Source organism: Nerophis lumbriciformis, linkage group LG19 (genome assembly GCF_033978685.3).
Source record: "Nerophis lumbriciformis linkage group LG19, RoL_Nlum_v2.1, whole genome shotgun sequence".
Lineage (NCBI taxonomy): Eukaryota > Metazoa > Chordata > Actinopteri > Syngnathiformes > Syngnathidae > Nerophis > Nerophis lumbriciformis.
The window spans coordinates 7,335,304-7,360,390 of record NC_084566.2 but is presented as its reverse complement, the minus strand read 5'-3'; positions in this window follow the sequence as shown (position 1 = coordinate 7,360,390).

Below are 25,087 nucleotides of genomic sequence, written 5' to 3'. Positions count from 1 at the left end.
CACCGTGACACAACATAAACACAACAGAACAAATACCCAGAATCCCTTGTAGCCCTAACTCTTCCGGGCTACAATATACACCCCCGCTACCACCAAACCCCCCTCATCTCCCGAATTCGGAGGTCTCAAGGTTGGCAGGTATGCTTTGTTGAATCTGACTTATTAAGAGATAATTGCAGCAGTGCCAACTTTTTCATCAACTGATGGCAGAAATCATTCATACCTACCAATGGTAGGTATGAAAAATACTAACTTATTTGTTATTAACCGTCTGAAATGGACTTATGCTGTGTCGAAGTTGAAGTGGAGTGGTAATTGTTTTTACCGACGCCTAGTGCTCACAATACTTCATTAAGTTAAGCTAATAATGCAGTAAGTTGAATGATGGATAAGGTTAGTGTGAAATGTATTTATTGAAATATTCACGGAATGCAGGACTTGTTGTGAATTTAGTTTTTAACATACGCTGTAATAATAAATAATAATAATAATAATAATAATCAAGACAACTTCAAAGATGCGTTGTCTGTTATTCTTTATATATTAGTCAACAAAATGTACTCTAATTTCAGTCGACTAAAAGTAGAAGAAAACTGAATTAATATACATGACTAAAATATCACTAAAACTAAAATACAGTTTTTTCAAAACTGTATGACTAAATCTAAATAAAGAACTGCTGTCAAAATTAACATTGGCCAGTGGTATGATAAAATAGAAACCTACTTGCTTAACAACTGTCAGAATGTTCCCAAAATAAGACAATTTAATTATGTGACATGACACCAGCACATCCTGGCTGTTTGAGACAACTGGTAAGCAGAAAGCTCCTACAACAGTTGACTAAAATAGCTATCTTTTTTTATGCCTCAGATGATCCTAATAACCACAAGTGTCAGCTAAACACATTAAAACTCTATCAACAACACTGAACAGCAGTGGAAATGTGTAGTTATCTGTTAGATCCGGAGCTTGAATGTTACTAGCGCTAACTTATTAGCATGTAGCATTCTCTTCTTCTACTTGATTTACATTTTCCACATAGCTAAACAAGCTGAAATGACCACAATAGCCCGCTAGTGTACAAGAGGCACGCTGCGTATGGCCATCAGTCACATTAGAGATAAGATCTTAAAATTTAGAACTTCACAGGAAGCTGTGAAAACAGAAGAGACTAAATTAGTTGACAAATCGTACTAATTTATTGTATGGAAACTTACTGACTATAAAAATTGACATGAAGTCAGACACAACAGCAAAAAAAATCTTCAATGATTACTTTCAAAATAGTAAAAAGAACATTTATATCATGTGCTGTCATTTGTGTCAATAGAAATGTTCACATTTTAGCCTACAAGAATTCCACTTCTAACGAGAGAAAACATGTTGCAACAAATGGTATATGATTCTTATGTTTTACACACATGCACACATCAACTACAACTCTAGTCCAACAAGCATTAAAAATAGCTACTAAAAACAAATCATAAGTTACTTACAAATTATTCAATACTTGAGTAGTTTTTTCACGGAATACTTACTTACTCTTACTCAAGTAATTATTTTGATGACTACGTTTTACTTTTCCTTGAGTCATATTATTCTAAAGTAACGGTACTCTAAATCAAAAAAAATGTTTGGGTTTTCTACCCACCTCTGCTTATTACACATGTCTATCTTGTACGCTATTGTGTGCTTAGCTGTTGTGTAGCAGCTAGCTCGTAGCAGCCTATAGCCTACCATGATTAACTTTCGTAATTGCAGGATTTTCCCAAGGTTATGCTGTTTCCCTATTGATAATAAAATAAAACCTGCTATGTGGAAAAAAAAAAGTTATAAATTATATGTATGAATATAAACTAATTCTGTTAATTGTTGTTAAGTTGTCAATGAGCGGGTCCATTATACATTAGTAAATAATTATTTATTCCCATCATAACTTTGACAGTGCAAGGAAACAAAGTGTGTTTAATCCAATTACTGTCTCTTCTTTGTTTGTGCTGCACTAAAAAAATAAGACATAGACTAGATCAGTGGTTCTTAACCTTGTTGGAGGTACCGAACCACACCAGTTTCATATGCGCATTCACCGAACCTTTCTTTAGTGAAAAATAAATAATGTTTTTTTTTTTTCAAATTCAAGACAAAGTTATATGTTTTTGGTAACACTTTGGTATGGGGAACATATTCTAAGTAACAAATACTTAATTTAGAGTTATTTGGTTAGGGTTAGGGTTAGGGCCAGGGTTAGAGGTCAGGCTTATAATAAGGCTATTGTGACGACCGGGGCGCATTGTGATGCGGGGTTCGTTCTCTCAGGAATGCAGACGGGCGTCAGACACAGCGTGCAGGTAAGAAAGTATTTATTTAATAAATAACTTATACTGAAACAAAGAAAAGGGTGCTCATAGCACATAAGGCAAAAAACTAAAAGAGCTAGCATGGGAGCTAGAAGGTAAAAAAAGGAGTTTAGCGTGGAAGCTAACAGGTACAGAGCCAGAAGTCGTCAACTGTTGCATAAAAACAAACTACGAAGCCAGAACGAATGACAGGGAGGACAGACTTAAATAATAATGTCAGTGATGACAAACAGGTGCGTGTCGGGAACAAACGCGGCAGGTGAAAATAATAAGCAGCCATGGCAACAAACTCAGGTGTACAAAACAGGTACTCAAGGAGTCCAAAACTAACCAAAAACACAAGTATCTTGAAAACGTAAATAAAAAATATGATCCGGGCAGCGGATCACAACAGTACCCCCCCCTTAAGGGACAGATTCCAGATGTCCCCTTGAAAAACTAAAACCCCCCCAACTATAACAAAGTTCAAGAGTCCAGGGAGGGTGGAGGGAGGATTTGGCGGAGGGTCGCCAGGTCACATGTCCCCGAATCCACCGGGGATGAGTCAGGTGGCGGCGGCGAATGGAACGCCGCTGCCGGAGGCGAGGCGGGCGACCACGGAAAGGCCACATTTGTGGCTGCCGAGAAGGTGGGCGTGAGTGGCGCCAGAAGTTCAGCAGCCGGAGAGTTCTGCGACTACGTCTCGGGTGTCGCTGCTGTTTGCGCCACTGGCGTCCATACTCTAACCTCCGAGAGCGCCGCTTGCGCCGCCAGAACACCAGAGGTCGCTGAGACGACGAGGAGAGAGCAGACCTCGCCGTGGAAGCAGGAGGAAGCGTCGTCGTCGCCGTGGAAGCAGGAGGAAGCGTCGTCGTCGCCGTGGAAACAGGAAGCGTCGTCGTCGCCGTGGAAACAGGAAGCGTCGTCGTTGCCGTGGAAACAGGAAGCGTCGTCGTGGAAACAGGAAGCGTCGTCGTCGCCGTGGAAACAGGAGGCGTCGTCGTCGCCGTGGAAACAGGAGGCGTCGTCGTCGCCGTGGAAAGAGGAGGCGTCGTCGTCGCCGTGGAAGCAGGAGGCGGCGTCGTCGCCGTGGAAGCAGGCGGCGTCGTCGTTGCCGTGGAAACAGGAGGCGTCGTCGTCGCCGTGGAAACAGGAGGCGTCGTCGTCGCCGTGGAAACAGGAGGCGTCGTCGTAGCCGTGGAAACAGGAGGCGTCGTCGTCGCCGTGGAAACAGGAGGCGCCGTCGTCGCCGTGGAAGCAGGAGGCGCCGTCGGCATGGGCGGAGCCAGAGGCGGAGCAGGCGGCTCGTCTGTCGGCGTGGGCTGAGCCAGAGGCGGAGCAGGCGGCTCGTCTGTCGGCGTGGGCGGAGCCAAAGGCGGAGCAGGCGGCTCGTCTGTCGGCGTGGGCGGAGCCAGAGGCGGAGCAGGCGGCTCGTCTGTCGGCGTGGGCAGAGCCAGAGGCGGAGCAGGCGGCTCGTCTGTCGGCGTGGGCGGAGCCAGAGGCGGAGCAGGCGGCTCGTCTGTCGGCGTGGGCAGAGCCAAGGACGAATCAGGCAACGGAGTATCTGCGAGTGGTGGATGTCTCAGCTGGGCTGCTGGGTTGGCCGTAGGGGGAATCATCACCTGCAGCGCGGTGAGAATACTGCCCAGCTGTCTCTCCAAAACATCAAGGCGGGCGTCTTGGCGTTCCGCCATTGCATTGACGCAAGCCCCAAGAACGCCAAACTGTTCCTCCTGTTGTCCAAGTTGTTTGGCCTGTTGGTGCAATGCCCTTTTTACTTGGTCGGTCTCTGCGGGGTCTCGTGTGCATTGCAGCGATGGAGCAGGAGGTGGAGAGGATGGTGTTTGCAGGACCACCAGGGTTGATGGTGGCGTCAGAGTGGCAGGCGTCCGGGCTGTCGTTGTCGTTGAAACAGGTGCTGGTGCGGAAACCAGACTTTGAGTCGGTGCTGGTGTGGAAACCAGACTTGGATTCGGTGCTGGTGCGAGAACCAGCCTTGGAGCAGGTGCTGGGCGTGACTTTGGCGAAGGTGGCCTGGCCGGGGGTTGCAGCTTAGCATGCCGAAGGTCTGGTGGCGGAGGCCGGCATGGAGGTTTGGGCTTGGCTGGGTGCAGCTGTGCCCGTCCACTAGCAAAGCACCCAGTACTAGCCCCCCCCTCAAGAAGCGGATCCCAGACGCGTCTTGAGCAGTCTGGAACAGTCTTTAGGGGTGGGAGGGAGGAGGTGAGGAGGTGGGTAGGCTCCTCCCCTTTTGATTGTCCTAATTGTCTATTCTGTTCTTCAATAGTGGACTGTAGGGACGACCAAGAGGGAGAAAACAGAGGAGTGGGCGGAGCTTGAGCCATAGGGGGTGGGGCTTGAAAACCAGAATGTAGACTTATAATTAACAAAAATGTCCTGATAGTATTTAATTGTTGAATTAAAGTCATTTGGAGGCGGCTGACAGAAAGAGGTGACTGAATTTAAAAAAATGTCTTCGTCTATGACGTCATCACCAGTGGACGGGATGACGTCATCCGCGCGGGTCTCCTGCTGACTGACAGCCCAATCAGTGAACTGTTTGGCAAAGTGAGTGATGGGATTACCAAACATCGGCGGAGGGGAATCCTGAGCTGCTTGGCTGTGTTCCGGAGGGAAGAATTGCGGGGGTGGCGCGTCTCTGTCGCGAGCTGAAGCAGTCTTGTGCGACTTCCGCCTTCGCTGACGCGTGCGAGCGGGCTGAGAGCGGACCTCCCCGGGCCAGATGGAGTCGATCGGGACCAGAACACCTCCAGGTCCCCATATCATCTCCTCATCTGGATTGCAGCGGAGCGTCTCTGCCTCCATCGCTTGGAGGACCATCCACGCACCTTCTTCATCCACCTCCGTCAGGCCCGATGCGAAATAATTTTTTGCTGGCTTCGTACTGTGACGACCGGGGCGCATTGTGATGCGGGGTTCGTTCTCTCAGGAATGCAGACGGGCGTCAGACACAGCGTGCAGGTAAGAAAGTATTTATTTAATAAATAACTTATACTGAAACAAAGAAAAGGGTGCTCATAGCACATAAGGCAAAAAACTAAAAGAGCTAGCATGGGAGCTAGAAGGTAAAAAAAGGAGTTTAGCGTGGAAGCTAACAGGTACAGAGCCAGAAGTCGTCAACTGTTGCATAAAAACAAACTACGAAGCCAGAACGAATGACAGGGAGGACAGACTTAAATAATAATGTCAGTGATGACAAACAGGTGCGTGTCGGGAACAAACGCGGCAGGTGAAAATAATAAGCAGCCATGGCAACAAACTCAGGTGTACAAAACAGGTACTCAAGGAGTCCAAAACTAACCAAAAACACAAGTATCTTGAAAACGTAAATAAAAAATATGATCCGGGCAGCGGATCACAACAGCTATGCCGAATAAGGCATTAATAAGTACTTAATAATGACTAGTTAAGAGCCAATATGTTACTAATTTGCATGTTAATAAGCAACTAATTAATGGTGAATATGTTCCCCATACTAAAGTGTTACCATGTTTTTTTACTGGTGCACAAAATGAACCGTGCATGAACATCACCTTGTTCAAAGAACAAAACCAACACAGTGCATAAATCCAATCCACTTTATTTATAAACTCACAACAAATTACACACCTGTAAATCAGTGTGACTTCTGCTGTTGCCATATCCGTAATACGCCGATATGGAGAAGTTTTTAATTACACAATGAGTCGGGTGTATTTTGACCTCCGCCGAACCCCTGAGCCCGACTCACCGAACCCTTAGAGTTCGATCGAACCCAGGTTAAGAACCACTGGACTAGATAGAATAGAAAGAATAGATATCAACGCAGACAGACAACAATGAAGCAGACAGACAAAAACCACACACAGCTGTGTTGGCAGAATCCAATTGACCCAACACTTTTCCAGTGGCACACCATTTTGTGTTGTTATGGCTTTATGGGTAGCTAACCCTGTGTGTGTGTGTGTGTGTGCGTGCGTGTGTGTGTGTGTGTGTGTGTGTGTGTGTGTGTGTGTGTGTGTGTGTGTGTGTGTGTGTGTGTGTGTGTGTGTGTGTGTGTGTGTGTGCGCGCCTGTGTGTGCATTTGTGTGTGCGTGTGTGTGTGTGTGAGATTGAGGGTGATGGATGTTGACAGCTGCGGAGAATGACTTTCCTGTTGGTAAAACAGCATATTGACCTGCATCCTCACCGAGGGCTCAAGTTGTGGATGTTGAAGCCCAGCAGATACATTTTAGATACATCATCACACTGACCTGCACACACAGTTCACAGTACCACAGTACAAAGTAGCACAAGTACACATGCTCACAGCATGTATGAATATTAGTGAGTCAGTGATACATTCCTGTGACAACATGCCAACATGTGTCGCTGCTTTATTTGTTTACATAACATGTCTTTATTTATACTACTATTCTTACAACAATGCATGCTAAGGTTGAAACAAGCCTGAAAAACAGAATATTCTACAAATATATTTTGTAATACTGTGGTACCTCAACTCAGTAGAACATAACATGTTGTTGAAGTTGTTCATGCTAAATCATCGCCTAAAGCAGGGGTGCCCAAACGTTTTGCCTCCGAGGGCCAAAGTGAAAATGTGCCAATGGGTGGCGGGCCAAACACAGCGACTATAAGCTCAAAGCAGCAGCATTAGTGAGGAGTTTAGCCCCATAGTGTCAGGCCTAGGTCAAAAATAGGACTCAGATGCAGAGTGGGGAACAATCCGGCAGGCTTTTATTTTTGAAAGGTTTACTTTTCACCTCTTGAGTCAGGGCAATAAAACAACGGCTATAAATTCTGATAACTGTTTTCGCAAGAAGTGAAAAAAACAGAAAATCACTCCGAAAGGAGGAAACAAAAATATAAATCTGTAACTACACTAGCGAGGAATTTAACTATGAAATCAGAAGCAGAAGCAGAATCAAAATAGTTTTTATTGCCGTTGTTTGAGAACGGGTTCACAAACTAGGAATTTTTCTTGGTGCAATCGTGCAACATAAAACACATACATCACAGAATAGGTATAAAAAAAAAAGAGCTGTAACTGAGCTATCAGATCTTGCTATTGTTCATGTGTCTGATGGCCGAGGGGAAAAACTGTTCAGATGGCGGGAGGTGTGAGTCTGGCATACTGGCCAACCCTCCCAGGTCTTCCGGGAGACTCCCAAAATTCAGCGCCTCACCCAAAAACCTCCCGGGACAAATTTTCTCCCGAAAATCTCCCAAAATACAGGCGGAGCTGGAGGCCTAAGTGACGTGTGGACAGCCTGTTTTCACGTCCGCTTTTCCACAATATAAACAGCGTGCCTGCCCAATCACGTTATAACTGTAGAATGATCGAGGGTTAATTCTTGGTTTCTTATGTGGGTTTATTGTTAGGCAGTTTCATTAACGTCCTCCCAGCGCAGTAACAACACACAACAACAGCAGTCACGTTTTCGTCTACCGTAAAGCAGTTCGTCTGCCGTAAACAGCAATGTTGTGACACTCTTAAACAGGACAATACTGCCATCTACTGTACATGCATATGTGACAATAACATCTACGGCTTTTAGAGAGTGCAGTGCACAACTGCGCACACAACAAGGAGACGAAGCAGAAGAACGAGGAAGATACAACCATGGCGACGCCGACGACGAGTAAGATGAAGAAATACGCTTGTAAGTTCCAAGCCGCAGCTGCGATTGGACCTGGATAGCCTCCGGGAAGAAGTAGTGGACTACCAAGTGCTTGGCAGTGAAGATCTTCAAAGATTGACCGGTTTTGGGCCATGCGAGGGAGAGATGGAAGATTCCAGACTCTAGTGCATTTGATGAAAGCACTTTTGTGCGTGCCACACAGCAATGCATCATCAGAGAGGGTGTTCAGCATGGTTAGAAAAATAGTGACAGAGAATAGAACAAGGATGGACTATTCAACCCTTAACTCAACAATGAGTAGATGAGTGTTATGTGTGTGTATATGTGTAAATAAATGAACACTGAAATTCAAGTATTTCTCTTATTTTTATATATATATATATATATATATATATATATATATATATATATATATATATATATATATATATATATATATATATATATATATATATATAATAAAATGTGTGTGTATATATATATATATATATATATATATATATATATATATATAATAAAATGTGTGTGTATATATATATATATATATATATATATATATATATATATATATATATATATATATATATATATATATATATATATATATATATATATATATAATTCACTGAAAGTCAAGTATTTATTTTATATATATGCTTTAGGTGAGAACCTTGCATAAGCCTTTTGGGGTTTATTTTCTCACCTGCACTTATTGCTTGGTTCTTATTATGTATTTCTCATTACTAATTTCTTGTCTCCAGGTTTTTTTTGTTTTTTTTTACAAAGTTACCTTTTGTAATGTTTATAATGTGCGAATAAATCAAAAATTAAAATAAAAAATTAAATTAAATAAATAAAATGTAAATAAAGCTCCCTTGACTTGTGTTAATCCTACAACACTTACAAAACATACACATACACGATACAAACAACATATGATATTTGTATATCAAATAACGAGGTGCATGTGTACTCTGCCTCACTGGCACAAAAAAAGAGCCTGTATTTCCATTTGGGTGAAAAACCCACCCATAAAAAAATCGTATTGTTTGTGTTAATGAGCCAGTCAACAGATTAGGGTTGTTTGTAAATGTCACAGCCTTCCAATCTTTTGACAAAATGTGATACTTTAAAATTTAACAATGCAGAAAAAAATTATTGAAATTTCAAGTCAACAAACTAAAAATAATTATATAAATAAATACATATTTAAGTAATTACTTTAATGTGACATTAAATGGAGCCTATCCCAGCTACATTCGAAATAATTCATTGTTTCTTAATTTAATTATATTTGATGATGAATTATACATTAATTAACACGACACATGTCCAATTTAATTACACATGTATGGATTTAATTTGATGGATAACTTGCTTTTAAGTCACAATGTAAGAAGATTTTGAGTACCTATTTGTTTTTAGTTTTACAAAAATGGTTGGAATGTATAGTAATATAATATTTACATTATTAGATAGTATTAAAGTTTAAAAGATATGCATTTGTATGCAGTACATGCATTTTTTTCTGTCAAGTACTTTATTGATGCATATTATTTGCAGGTGTACAAGGGCCACATAATATGATGTGATTTCTAAGTTTTACCAAATCTTAAAAATCAATGGCAATACATGAAATGCTGAACAATCAAAAACAGAAGAGGGAGAGCTGAGGAGAAAATGTAGGAACGAAATAAATAAAAACACAAATAAACTGACTGTGTAAATAAACGCAAATATTACATTGTTGGGCCATAGAAACAACACTTACATGGAACGGAGCATCGAGGCTGTCCAAAAGGTGTCGGAGAAAAAAACAGTAAAAAGTAACAACCTGATGACTAAATTATTGAATACACAAAAACTGGAAACAAGACATGGCTGCATACAATTGCATATATTTTAAACTTTAATGCTATCTATTAATGTCAATATTATATTACAATACATTCCAACCATTTTTGTAAAAATAAAAACAAATAGGTACTCAAAATCTTCTTGCATTGTGACTTTAAAGCACGTTATCCATCAAATTGTGCAATGTAAAAATGACAATAGATTACGGTTAAAAAAAACGTGACAGCTCAGTCGCCAAACTCTTACCTTAAAAAACTGCGGTACATTTGTCCACGTACAGTAAATGCTGTAAAAAACACTGTATATTTTACGATTAAATTCAGGCAACTGAGCTGCCAGCAAAGTCCCCAGATTTATCTTTACAGTGTACATAAAAATATATATTTATTACTTTAATCAAATGCATGGGCAATGGTGTAATAATATCATGAAGCTAATTCATAGGTTTATAATTATATATTATTCACTGTTACAAACAGCCCTCTGAAGGCAGCTATAACTGCAATGTTCCCCTCAATGAAAATGAGTTCGACCCCCCTGTTTTAAATAGACTGTTGTACAACATTTCATTGTGTCCCAAACCTAGCTGGGCCGTCACACAACCCAGTGTTAGTTGGCCCGTGTCATGAATCACTAAAACAATGCATCCCCAAAGCATTGTTGGAAACGATTATTTGTTGGTCAACTGCTTTAGAGCAGAAATCAAGTATGGCCCGTGGGTGAAACAGTTTATCCAGTGACAGCGCAGTGAGACCATTGTGATTCATGTGACTGCTCCGTTTGGCCACCCTGATTTAATCAAGTCTGGTCAGCCAATACGCCCTGCTGGTCTCCATTTTTCTTTCTCGCAGAACACAGACAAGGTGTGTATGTGTGTGCGTGTGTGTGTGTGTGTGTGTGTGTGTGTGTGTGTGTGTGTGTGTGTGTGTGTGTGTGTGTGTGTGTGTGTGTGTGTGTGTGTGTGTGTGTGTGTGTGTGTGTGTGTGTGTGTGTGTGTGTGTGTGTGTGTGTGTGCATGTGTGTGATAACAAAAAAGAGAAATAGGACAGACATGGCAAATGAAGTGTACAGGTGAGAGGTTTTTCACCAGAAATGTGTATTGCACAGGTCAATTTTAAAACAAACAGAGCAAATCTTGCTTGCTCTGCCTGTTTGGTCCCCGGACAGTCTAACGCGCAATGTAGTCTGCAATGTAACACGCAGTATAACACACAATGTAACATGCAATATAACACACAGTGTAAAACGCAATATAACATGCAATGCAACATGAAATATAACATGCAATATAACATGCAATGCAACATGAACTATAACAAGCAAGATAAAATACAATGCAACATTTAATGTAACTTACAATGTAACATGCAGTGGAACATGCAATATAAAACACAATGTACCATACAATGTAACATGCAATATAACACACAATGTAACATACAATGTAACATGCAATATAACACACAGTGTAACACACAATATAACATGCAATGTTACATGCAATGCAACATGCAATATTAAATGCCATGTAAAATTCAAAATAGAACAATGTAACTCACAATATAACATGCAATGTAACACACAATATAACATGCAATGAAACATGCATATTTAAATTAAAGTACTATCTATCTATCTATATATCTATGCAATGTAACACTCAATATAGCATGCAAAGGAACATGCATGTAGAAAGCTGGAACGCAAATGGCGTCCGACTAAACTCGAGGTTTTCCTCAAGCATGGAGTCATAGTTTAATAACTTATAAACATGCGCTTACCTTAGCTAAAACTAATTACTACTCCAAACTCATCCGCCTCAATAAAAACGATGCTAAATGTTTGTTCAGTACAGTAGCATCGCTAACCCAACAAGGGACTCCCCCCAGTAGCTCCACCCACTCGGCTGATGACTATATTAAATTATTTACTTAGAAAATTTAATTTATTAGAAAGGAGATTAAAGATAACGCGTCCCAGCTCCAACTGGGTTCTTATAGCGCAGATATGAACGGATATTGCCCTCCAAAATAATCTCTCGCTTTCTGAAGAAATAACATTAGAGGAACACCTAAAACTTGTGAATGGGACAAATAAAATGTTTTACTTGACCCACTTCCTGGGAAACTTATCAAGAAGCTGTTTGTAATATTAGAACCATCAGTGCTAAATTTTATTAACTTATCACTTTCTTCTGGTACTGTTCCCCTAGCAATCAAAAAAGCGGTTATTCATCCTCTGCTCAAAAGACCTAACCTCGATCCTGACCTCATGGTAAACTACCGGCCGGTGTCCCACCTTCCCTTTATCTCGAAAATCCTCAAAAAAAGTGTTGCACAGCAGCTAAATGAACACCTAGCGTCTAACAATCTCTGTGAACTCTTTCAGTCCGGTTTCAGGGCAAATTACTCTACGGATGACTAATGATCTATTGCTAAGTATGGATGCAGATGCGTCATCCAAGTTGCTGCTACTTGAGGTAACATGCAATATTACATGGTGTAACATGCAACATAACAGACACAAAACATGCAATGTAACATGTTACTTAACATACAGTGTACTGTACACCATGCCATGTACTGCATGCAATATAACATGCAATATAACAGGCAACAAAATTAATTGTAACCGGTAACGTAACTTGTAAGTGAATGTTACTGTAACTGCTTGTCTCAGCAATGTCATGAATGAATGAATCCATTCATTTATTCCGGCAGACAGACATATATAGCAACACTTCATCACTCTTTGTAATTTGACAGACATGCAACGGCACCCACCGAAAAGGGATATGGGAAAAAAGCAAGAATGCTTATCCATGTCCCACCCCTAATTTACAATTAATTTATATGTTGGTTATAGAGTCCAGGTTTCAACAGCAGATGGATACATGACCATTTCAGAACAAGTATAACATATAATAATGGATTATAATGACAAGTCGGTATACATACAACAATAAGGATATATTTTGTTTGATTCATTGATTTTTTATTTTATTGTTTTTTTTTTTCTTAGTCCCCATGATGTCCAATTTGTTTTCTCTACCTATAGTGAAGAAAAATAACATAATCTATCTATATGTTGACAAAAAAAAAGAATTACTTTTGTGTTGTTTGGGAACAGTTGGTAATAGTTATGTGCAGTAAAACTTTTCATGAACTCAACTCACCTTAATGTGTGTTCCTACATTTGTTTTGGACGTCTGAAATGAAGAGAGCAGTTAGGATTTTAGTTTACAGAGTAAACAACTAAAAACTAAGGATTTGTTCTTTGTTTTCTTTAAACGCATATATTTGTCTAAATATGGCTAAGGGCACGTATTATTGTGGGTTTCCTAGATGTCATCTTCATTACTGAAGAGAAAATCTAATCTGCGGGAGAGATGCCTCTGCCATTTTCAAGTATGGTTTTTATTTTGGAGTCGTCAGCTTAACCAAGTTTTCCAACAAATGAAGTGACTGATGCGGAAAGTTAAAAATGTTTTATTAATTATTATTTTATTTTGTTCGGTTTGTGCTTCATGAAGTTTTGCACTTGTTTTTTTTTGTGTATGTTTTTTGTTTGTTTTCATTATATTTGGATGTATTTGTTTGGTTTGTATGCTTGTGAATCTGGGCTATCCATTAAGTAAGACTACTTATTATGTTGAAGGGGGTAGGAAATATAAGATTTCCCTGTTCCTTCTCAAGCATAGGTGTGTAAATATGTGTTTAGTTGCTAAAGTTTAATTGTCTATTGATCAAAAATGCACATCAATGAAGGAGATAAATACAAAATGAAATGAATGAATGAAAAAAAAAGTTGGAAAAAGTAAGTGTAAGTAAGTTATTGTGATCAATGTCCCTTTCTGGCTGTCATGAAGCACCAATAAGTACTTGTTTGTGATGTTATTATTTCTCTGCCATCCAATGTCAGGCTTGCTGCAGACGTATTTACTACCCATAAGTTTAGCAACTGTCAGTGACAGTTTTATATTAGTTATTTGATGTCAGATGTAATCCTAAATCATGATTCCCTGTGTTAACAGGGTATGTATTGTCCATTTTGTCAAGTGAACCTTCAAACTGTTATGTCCTAATGTGGCTCATTCGGAAGAAATTTTCGGTTTTTAAGGAGTCTTTATGATAAAGGTAAGTTTTGTTCTAGGTTGTGTTCTATTGACAGCTCATCATCCATATTTGTTGGGAAATTGTGTTAGATGTAAATATAAACAAAGGCCATGTAACACAGTGGTGAACATGCCCTTTCCCAACTACTTTGTCACGTGTTGCTGGCATCAAATTCTAAAGTTAATGATTATTTGCAAAAAAAAAATGTTTATCAGTTTGAACATCAAATATGTTGTATTTGTAGCATATTCAACTGAATATGGGTTGAAAATGATTTGCAAATCATTGTATTCCGTTTATATTTACATCTAACACAATTTTCCAACTCATATGGAAACGGGGTTTGTAAAATATATAAAACAACTGTTTGGGCTTTATTTGTTAGGTCAGGTTTGTAGAAACAATTTGGATCAATCAATCAATCAATCAATGTTTATTTATATAGCCCTAAATCACAAGTGTCTCAAAGGGCTGCACAAGCCACAACGACATCCTCGGTACAGAGCCCACATAAGGGCAATGAAAAACTCACCCCAGTGGGACGTCGATGTGAATGACTATGAGAAACCTTGGAGAGGACCGCATATGTGGGTAACCCCCCCCCCCCCCCCTCTAGGGGAGACCGAATGCAATGGATGTCGAGTGGGTCTGACATAATATTGTGAGAGTCCAGTCCATAGTGGATCCAACATAATAGTAAGAGTCCAGTCCCTAGTGGGGTCAGCAGGAAACCATCCCGAGCGGAGACGGGTCAGCAGCGCAGAGATGTTCCCAACCGATACACAGGCGAGCGGTCCACCCTGGGTCCTGACTCTGGACAGCCAGCACTTCATCCATGGCCACCGGATCTGTGTGTCTCCCCCTCCACAAGGGATAGGGGGAGCAGAGGAGAAAGGAAAAGAAACGGCAGATCAACTGGTCGAAAAAGTGGTGGAGTGTTATACATTTTGTATACGGTAGTCTAAATAATAGAGTGGCTTAGCTTTTGTAATAAAACTGTAACATCTAAATATATAATGTTCTACTATATCTATAACTACCTGTCGCTTCACAGGTCAAAAAGATTATTACTTATGATTAATTAATATGTTTAAATGTTATCTATTTGTCTTCCATTTTTCTTTGCAACATAATGAAATACAGGAGGTTACTGAATTTAAATATTGAGGAATAATCTTAGACCCACAACTTAAATTTGAAAAGCACATAAAGAGAGTCTCAAAAGTAGCAAAAAGTAACCTCAATTGTTTCAAACTAATAAGAAATGTAATACCCATCCAGGCAGCTGACATGATATTTTTTTCACATCTTTTCTATTTTGTAACAACCTGGGCACAGGCATCACCTTCTCCAATCAGACCATAGCATCCTTTTACAAGCAGGCCCTGAAAGTATTACACAAAAAGCCCATCCGCTGGCATCACTGTCAAATATTGAAAATAAACACATTCTATAAAATATTGAGAGTTTTTTTTATTTCTGTTTCTTGTAGATTGAATTAAAAGACATAACAGTTTTGGGGTAACTGATGGTTCCAACTGTAAAATGTCACAGTGAAGAACTACATTTGGACAATCGGCCATTTCCAATTTGTTTTATTTGTCATCAAATCAAGTAAGGCTCTGACTCACCTGCTTACCCTGACTGCACGTCTGTGTTGCATTGAGAATAAACGAGTAATTAGATGTTTTTTTGGTTTTTTTGCTGTACTGTGATTAGAGCAGGTAGTCGTTATGAAACCCTTTTCAAACTGAACTGTGGCCTTCATGCTGCCATTCTCTATTTATTCTTCACAACGACCAGCAGGATCGCTTATTGATTTTGTATTCCACAAATCATCTCCGATCAATAAAGAAATCTCCCATAAAATTCACGTTGAGCAGCTAGTGTGCTTGTATGAAACCTATCGAATGTTCTCTTGATTGATCGGTGTACTTTACATTTGATCAAGGCTAATAAGTTGTGGTTCAATCACCATTCTGCCTTTTGTGTGCCAAATATGCTGAGCTCAGCACTCACCGCTCGTCATGATGTCATTTGTTGGCTCTTGGATTTTCACCAAGTCATATCTTGTATTGAAATAAGTTTGGAGGACCATGTCAAAGTACCCTTGAGCAAGACACTGAAGCCTGGGACGCTGCTGATGCTGAGTCATTAGTTCATGAATGCGTTGACGATGTCTAAGCGCTTTCTGAACCTTTTTTTTTGCCATGAAAATATTCAAGTCATCCAGGACATATCATCATCAAATTGTTTCCATGACAATATTCTATTCAAAATGACAATGTTGTACATTTTTCAATATTCTGCTTATGTCAAGTCTTTGTTGATGTTGGTACCTCAGAAGCTTCGGACAAAAAAATGGCAAAAAACATAAATGGTAATCCATCCATCCATTTCCTACCGTTTGTCCCTTTTGGGGTTGCGGGGGGTGCTGGAGCCTATCTCAGCTGCATTCCGGCGGAAGGCGGGGTACACCCTGGACAAGTCGCCACCTCATCGCAGATAAATGGTATTGTAAGCATTAATTGTGACATACATATAGGAGTGTTCTGATACAACATTTCACTTCTGGTACAAAACCGATGTTGGAGCTTTGAGTATTGGTCGAAACCAATCAACCAAATCGATATCAGCAGTAATCATACATACTTTAAGCTCATTACGCAGTAAGTTGAACGATGCGTACACGTTTGTTACTGGATACTTGTTCTGTTTGATTGATTGAGGTTAGTTTATTCCGAGAATGAACGCACTTACAATATAATACATCACACATAATTTCATTCATTACATGATGTCCGAAAAGGAGTAGGAAGAAGCAAAGCTTATTCAATCTGTCTTCTTTTTGTAACACAATTACGTCAGTGAATGATTAATACAGCAGTTTTTGTAAAATATAATTAAGTCAGTCATGATTAACATACTGAGATAAAGAATATCCCGTTTTCAATAAGGTTGAAGGTATTTCTCACAATTCTTCTTCTTTGTACTTTGTAAGCACTTTTAAATTTGAACAGTCTCTTAACCTGGATTATATTAGTGCATTGTTTAATTTATTTGCTTAATCCATTCCATAATTGTAATTCCACATACTGATATGCTAAAGGTTTTAAGTGTTGTACGTGCATACAAATGTTTGACGTTAGTTTTTCCTCTAAGGTTATATTTTTCCTCTTTAGTTGAGAAGAATTGTTGTACATTCTTGGGTAGCAGGTTATAGTTTGCTTTGTGCATAATTTTAGCTATTTGCAAATTTACCAAATCGTTGAATTTCAATATTTTTGATTCCATAAATAAAGGGTACTTTCTAATATCCTTCTGCCTTGTTACTGTTCAAACTGTGTGTAATGTTACAGTGGCCAAAAATATTAAACATACTTGTTAAATAAAACATCTGCCTTGGTTTAAAGGAACATTTAGGCCATTTATGCTACTGTATTTTAATGTTGGTCATTTTGGTGGTACTTGGAGAACTAAGTGTTTGCTGAGGTGGTATTTAGTGGTAGATTTTTTTGTCCTCTCCAGCCATTCAGGCAAATCATATTGTTGATGTAGATGCCCATATTTTCTGTACAGATTTACTTTACAAAAGAGAAGTGTGGAATACTTCTCTTGTTACCTTTTTTGTGTTTGACTTGATTCAATGGATTTATATTATTGTTTGGCGCAGCTGGAAAAGAGCACGAGGGGATAGAAATATTTTTTTTAAAAAGGAAGACAGAGGGGGAAATTGCGCGGGCAAGAGGGGGATAAGACAGAGAGACAACAACAACAACAACAGAACAACATCAGCAAATACAATATGTCCAAATTTGATACCAAAACGAATAGCAGAGAAGCAGTGAAGTAAATATTAATAACACAAAAATAACAAAATTTGAGAACCATTGTTAAGATAAGATAACTCAAAAGGTTATGGGTACATTTTGATGAAACGTTCATGTAATGTAAGAAATGGGATAAGGAACTAGTGATTCAATTTTGTCTGGGCTCAGGACTTTTGTACAATTAGAAGAGAGTTCTTGGTGGAGATTGTTTCTAGTTAATTGAATGTGATTTTTCTACATTTTCAAGCAAGTCAAATCATTCCAGCAGTAGAACTTTTTATGCTCCAACTTTTCTTGTCATTTTACTAGGACTGTCAAGTGGTTGTTTTAATCAGAATAATCACACTCTTGAACTGTGATTAATCATGATTAATCAAAGGTTATTATTTGATTGCATTAATAACATTTGCTTAAGAAAATACCCCGATATTTGGATACGAATGCAATTTTGTAGTCAGAATGTCATACAGGAAAGTGTTTTTTAAATGTTTTACTGAACTGCAAGTCATTGATTTGCTCAAAACTTGATGACAGTAAGTATAGTAAATATTAAGTGCACATTTTGAGAATGCAAACCAAGTATCATTAGTAATCAATAATGTTGTAAACGCACTCATTAACAGAGGTGGATAGTCCCACGCTATACATTCCCCAAAGAACCTTGCACAGTAAGAAACGAACTGAACTCCAATTTAAACCGAATTAGAGATTACATTGATTTGCAATTATATGCATTTTTACATTTTTACAATTTTTACAATTTTTACAATTTTTACATTTATATGTGAATGATTATTGAGGCTGTGCAACGCTTACGCTATTGAGCCTGCAATAAATATCATTACAAAAATACCAAGATTGTATCCCTTATCGTACCATTACATCCTTGACGTAAAAAAATAGAAATCCTGTGTGTACTACAACTAGCTCTGAAAGGTCGCTCTAAGTCAATCCACTTACACATACTTTTCATTCCATTCCCAGCCCTCAAATTCAACCTAGTCAGTAACAAGAGCCAAGATTCATTAGAGGCAAGCTATTTAAAACAGCGGGGTTTGGGGTTTGACTCGGCCTTACGAGATAGCCTTTTAGCCGAGTCGACCACAAAAAGAAGCGGGACAGACGCTGAAACAAAGGGTAGTTAGAACTAGGCGAATTGCCTCGCCATCCAGCTGAGTTTCGTCAGTGGAGCAGCCTGGTAAGACCGACTGAACCAAGAGGACGGGACCCTGTGAACGGAGAGCTGGATCTGACTCGCAAGTTCTGGGAAGAACTTGTGGGTTACCACCGGAATCTAACATAGCTGAATTAACTCTATTTCATTTACTGTGGGAATGCCAATAAAGAATGATGGTCTATTGTGACAATGCTGATCTCTTGTTTTGGTACACATACGACCCCAGTTTGTTGTTATTATCTACTCAGGTCCAATGTTCTCCAATAAGCAAAATAAATTCCTATTCAGCTGGTAGCTGGAACTTGATGCTCTTGTTTGTGTGGTACAGTTTTGTTTTTTCTTGCTGTAATTGTGTCTCTCCAAGGTATTGGACGACAGATATGAATGGCATCTTCTTGAAGGATTTCAGAGATGTTAAGTGGTTTACATGTGGTGGCTGTCCACCTTATCTGTGGTACTTTTGTTGACAACATTGACGCAGTGAACTCAGCTTGTTGTCCATGTAGCATTAATGCTAGCGGCGCCATTCTTGAGTACCTGCTTTGCTTTAAGATGGTATTATGCGCCGATGATAAGAACAAATGTCGCTACAATACCAACAAGTTACCTCAGTTTTATCTAAAGTTCTGTTTTGAGACAAAACTGTCCGCATCTTATTGGGATCACAAACCGTGAAACAATGTGCGTGTCTTACGGGTTAAGCAGTGACGTGCGGTGAGGTTCATGACTGGTGAGGCACTGACTTCATCACAGTCAGATCTACAAACATATGAACCCTAAAGAGTATCTTATTCACCATTTGATTGGCAGCAGTTAACGGGTTATGTTTAAAAGCTCATACCAGTATTCTTCCCTGCTTGGCACTCAGCATCAAGGGTTGAAATTCGGGGTTAAATCACCAAAAATTATTCCCGGGCGCGGCGCCGCTGCTGCCCACTGCTCCCTCACACTCACATCCCAGGGGGTGAACAAGGGGATGGGTCAAATGCAGAGGACAAATTTCACCACACCTAGTGTGTGTGTGACAATCATTGGTACTTTAACTAAACTTTAACTTTACACATACAAACTGTAGCACACAAAAAAGCACATTTAATTAAAAAAAACGTTATTATGGTCTTACCTTTACTTATAAGTGTGGGAACAGTGGTGTTCGTGTTGGAGGAGTTGTGAATGAATGAAATATGAAATCCGTGCTGCAGTCTGAAGGTGTACCTAATGTTGTGTCCCTGCAGTCGTTCACGGCTCCTCCGGCGCGAACATTGTTGTTTTTGCACTTTTTGGCTTCTTGTTAAGTGACTTTTTTTGGGTGGATTCGGTCTTGCACGTGGAGGGTTTGGGTGGGGGCTTTGGTTGGTGTGGCGCTCCCGTCGGGGGGTGCATTCTGCACGGGGGTGCATTAACAGGCACCAGGAGGCGGGATTACTGCGAGCCTCAGCCAGTCCGTCTTTGCAGCAGTTTTATGATTGCTCAGCACAAGAAATACGTTACACACATACAGTTGTTGACAAAATACACTATACATTATACACCTCAGCTAACTAAACTATGGAAATGTATAATATAATTCATATAGCAATACGGTCTCACTGCACAGCAGGCCAGCAGTTAGCCGAGTCCGCAATCCATGGTGAGGCACAACTGAGTGACGTGCCTCAACTGGCTGCTGATCACCGCACCGTCTCTTCTCAGTATTTGAACGGCAAATGCGAAAATTCAGCGATTTTGAATAAAAATAATCTAAAACTGATTAAGTTAAATGGAAAATAACTGTATAGTATAATCACTGAATACATATAACAATTTAATTAATTTTTTTTCTTTTTACATTTTTTTTCTTTCCATGATGGCAGGTGAGGCCCCGCCTCACCTGCCTCCAGTGACCGCACGTCACTGGGGTTAAGTCTTAACACGGATATAATTAAACTTCTTTCATATATGTAAACGCGATATATAAAAAAAAAATTTAATCAATCACATGCATTAGCGCGTTAACGTTGACAGCCCCACATTTTTCATTTTCTGCACAACATTTTTAGTTGAGCTTCAGATCTTCAGCACATTTCTGTCCTTTCATGTCAAGTGGACCAAAAATCCTCGGTGACCTTTATACAAAACACATACATACACACACACACACACGTACACACATTAACTTGTGAAGGACACAAAGATAGTGTTCATTTGGAGAGCAGATAAGAAGATGTTATCAGAACAGAAATGACAAAGACATCAGAAAAGAAGGGGGAGGGCCATGAAAGACACACTGGACATTGGGATAATATGAATAATGCTCATATAAGTATGTTAGGGGGGTTATTTGGGGATTGTGTTCATTAGTTAAGAATGATGTATTGATAGATTGGTGGCACAACAAAAGTTCTGGAAGGAATGATGCACCTCTGTGAAGGACAGTGATATCAGCTGAGATGCAGCGATACTGTTTGTGACCTGCAGAGAGATGAAGGATTAGTGCACAGATAAGTGGACAAAGAGACAGAGAGAGACATCAGCTCAGAGGATTACGGGAGCGAAGGTGGCGCTCTGTAGCACCATGATGATGATACACTGCAAAAGTGTGTGTCCACTGACTGTACAGTCTTGATCATTGTTGACTTTATTTAATAGGACTTCAATGTTCTCCCGGCCAACGAACCCCAAATTGATGGACAGATGGACCCCCTAATTAAACATATTGTGTAAAATGTTATTTGAAATGAAACTGCTCCCAAAGGTACTGTATTATTGTGCAGTGCAGGTGACAGCTGAAAACCGATCCTCAAGATAAGAATGAGTTGCTAGAAGTCGAGTTGTATGGTTAAAGTCATATTTTATTGCTAACACATTCATAAATTAACTCCTAGGTCAGTAGTATTGTACACCAGTGGTCTCAGATACGCGGCTCGCGGGCCAATTGCGGCCCGAGTGACGTTACTTTGCGGCCCGCACCTTAATATGAAAATTTAATATTAGTGCGGCCCGCAAGTTTTATATGAATGGTGCTTGACAGCATCACACTTACCAACCCTCCCGATTTTTCCGGGAGACTCCCGAATTCATTCTCTCGAATGTCTGCCGATTTTCACCCAAGCAACAATATTAAGGGTGTGCCGTGATGGCACTGCCTTTAGCGCCCTCTACAACCTATACAAACAGCGTGCCAGCCCAGTCACATGTTGTATTTGGCTTCTGTACACACACGTAAGTGACTGCAAGACATACTTGGTCAACAGCCATACAGGTCACACTGAGGGTGGCCGAATAAACAAGTTTAACACTGTTACAAATATGCGCCACACTGTAAACCCACACCAAACAAGAATGACAAACACATTTCGGGAGAACATCCGCACCGTAACACAACATAAACACAACAGAACAAATACCCAGAATCCCATGCAACCCTAACTCTTCCGGTCTACAATATACACCCCCGCTACCACCAACCCCCCCCTCCGTGCGTCGGTTGAGGTGGGCGGGGTCGGAGGGGGGGGGGGGGTTTGGTGGTAGCGGGGGTGTGTATTGTAGACCGGAAGAGTTAGGGCTGCAAGGTGTTCTGGGTATTTGTTCTGTTGTGTTTATGTTGTGTTATGGTGTGGATGTTCTCCCAAAATGTGTTTGTCATTCTTGTTTGTGGCGCATATTTGTAACAGTGATAAAGTTGTTTATACGGCCACCCTCAGTGGGACCTGTATGGCTGTTGACCAAATATGTCTTGCAGTCACTTACGTGTGACTTCAGAAGCCGCATACAACATGTGTCTGGGCCGGCACGCTGTTTTTATGGTGATAAAGCGGACGCGACGACAGGTTGTAGAGGACGTTAAAGGCAGTGCTATCACGGTACGCCCTTAATATTTTTGTCTGGGTGAAAATCGGGACAAATTCGGGAGAATGGTTGCCCCGGGAGATTGTCGGGAGGGGCACTGAAATTCGGGAGTCTCCCGGAAAAATCGGGAGGGTTGGCAAGTATGTTGCTAAATTAAAATATTAAATACAAGAATTAAATGAAACCAATGTTAAAAGAGAACAATCCTTATTTGAGCTTTTTTTTCTGAGACAAATATTTACATCCAACTTTATCTCTCTCCGTCACGTCACATTAGCCTTGTTTACTGTACTTCTTTTAACCCTTCTTGTTGCCTGATATGCACTTCTACCTTCTGAAAGTATTGTCGAGTCAAGAAGAATAAGCCCATCTTCTTATACTAGATCTTGTAACAGCACGGAATCAATAACCACTCTAACTTTCATGAACATTAATTCTCTTTATCTTTAATGACCATCATGGTGGTCAAGAAAGAGGGAAAAATTTGTGTGACTAACATTGGTGGCCGTATATCTTCTCTGAGCCTTTAATGTTTCATTTCACTTTCATGTCACAGTGCTGCATGGGAGACATAATAATGTTGCGAAGTTAACTAAAAAGTGGCGTTACTGAATTGTCTTCGGTGTAAAAAGTGTGTGGTCAGTCTGACTCCATCTCAGACACATACACTTCCACTATGACTGACTTTGTTTCTGAATCTTTTGTTAATTACAGTGTGTTGGATTCATGGTCATGTGTAATTAAAGTAGGGCTGTTGAAAGATTATTTATACATAAATAAAATGTTATTGCCAGAATGTCATCCATGCAGGAACGTTGTTAGATGTTTTACTTGAATGCATGTCATTTATCAACACAAAACTTGGTAACAGTTTTATCTAAATATTTTTCAGGCTGCATTTTGGAGTGAAATTTGCCAGTGAGCACAAGAGCCTGCATCTGTTTTCTTTTTTGTACTAATGTATGCATTGATCTGATCACTGACCATATAGCGGTTAAGGTAAAATAGCTTGTATGGTGAAGTGAAGTGGAGTGAAGTGAAGTGGAGTGAAGTGAATTATATTTGTATTGGGCTTACATAGTGAAACCCATTGTCTAAGTCAGTGTTTTTCAACCTTTTTTGAGCCGAGGCACATTTTTTTCATTGAAAAAAATCCAAAGGCACACCACCAGCAGAAATCTTTAAAATATAAAACTCGATATTGACAATACAAAGTCGTCGGATATGACTTTAAACCATAACCAAGCATGCAACACTATAGCTCTTGTCTCAAAGTAGGTGTACTGTCACCACCTGTCACATCACCCCCTGACTTATTTGGACTTTTTTGCTGTTTTCCTGTGTGTAGTGTTTTAGTTCTTGTCTTGCGCCCCTATTTTGGTGGCTTTTCCTGTTTTGTTGGTATTTTCCCGTAGCAGTTTCATGTCTTCCTTTAAAGCGCTTTGTTTTAGCAAACAAGAATATTTCAGTTGTTTTAATCCTTCTTTGTGGGCACATTGTTGATCGTCATGTCATGTACGGATGCACTTTGTGGACGCTGTCTGCTGCTCCACACGCTGTAAGTCTTTGCTGTCGTCCAGCATTCTGTTTTTCTTCACTTTCAGTTGTAGTTTCATTCTGCATAACCTTCCCTAAGCTTCAATGCCTTTTTTTTTAGGGGCACTCAACTTTTGTTTATTTTTCAGTTTAAGCATTAGACACCTTTTCACCTGCACGCTGCCTCCCGCTGTCGTCTGCATATTGTGATCACGACAAAGCAATTATCTACCTGCTGCCACCTACTGATATGCAGGAATATTACACGGTTACTCTGCCGAGCTCTAGACAGCACCGACACTCAACAACAACACATCATTTGCAGACTATAATTACTGGTTTGCAAAAAATATTTTTTACCCCAAATAGGTGAAATTAGATCATCTCCCACGGCACACCAGACTGTATCTCACGGCACACTAGTGTGCCGCGGCACAGTGTTTGAAAAACACTGATCTAAGTTACATTTAAACCAGTGAAGGTGGCACTGGGAGCAGGTGGGTAAAGTGTCTTGCCCAAGGACGCAACAACCAAGCTACGCCGCCCCACAAATAAGATAAATTGCATGATTAATCTAAGTGTGTACATGAGTAAGGCGATATATTTTGTGATTAATCACATTAGTAAAAGCATTAATTTTGACAGCTATACAAATTTGTTAAAAAAAAAAATGAAGAAGATGCAGGTCAAATATTGAAAATATTAAACTCTGTGTTGAAGACCACTTCATTATGGGCGGCGTGGCTCGATTGGTAGAGCAGTC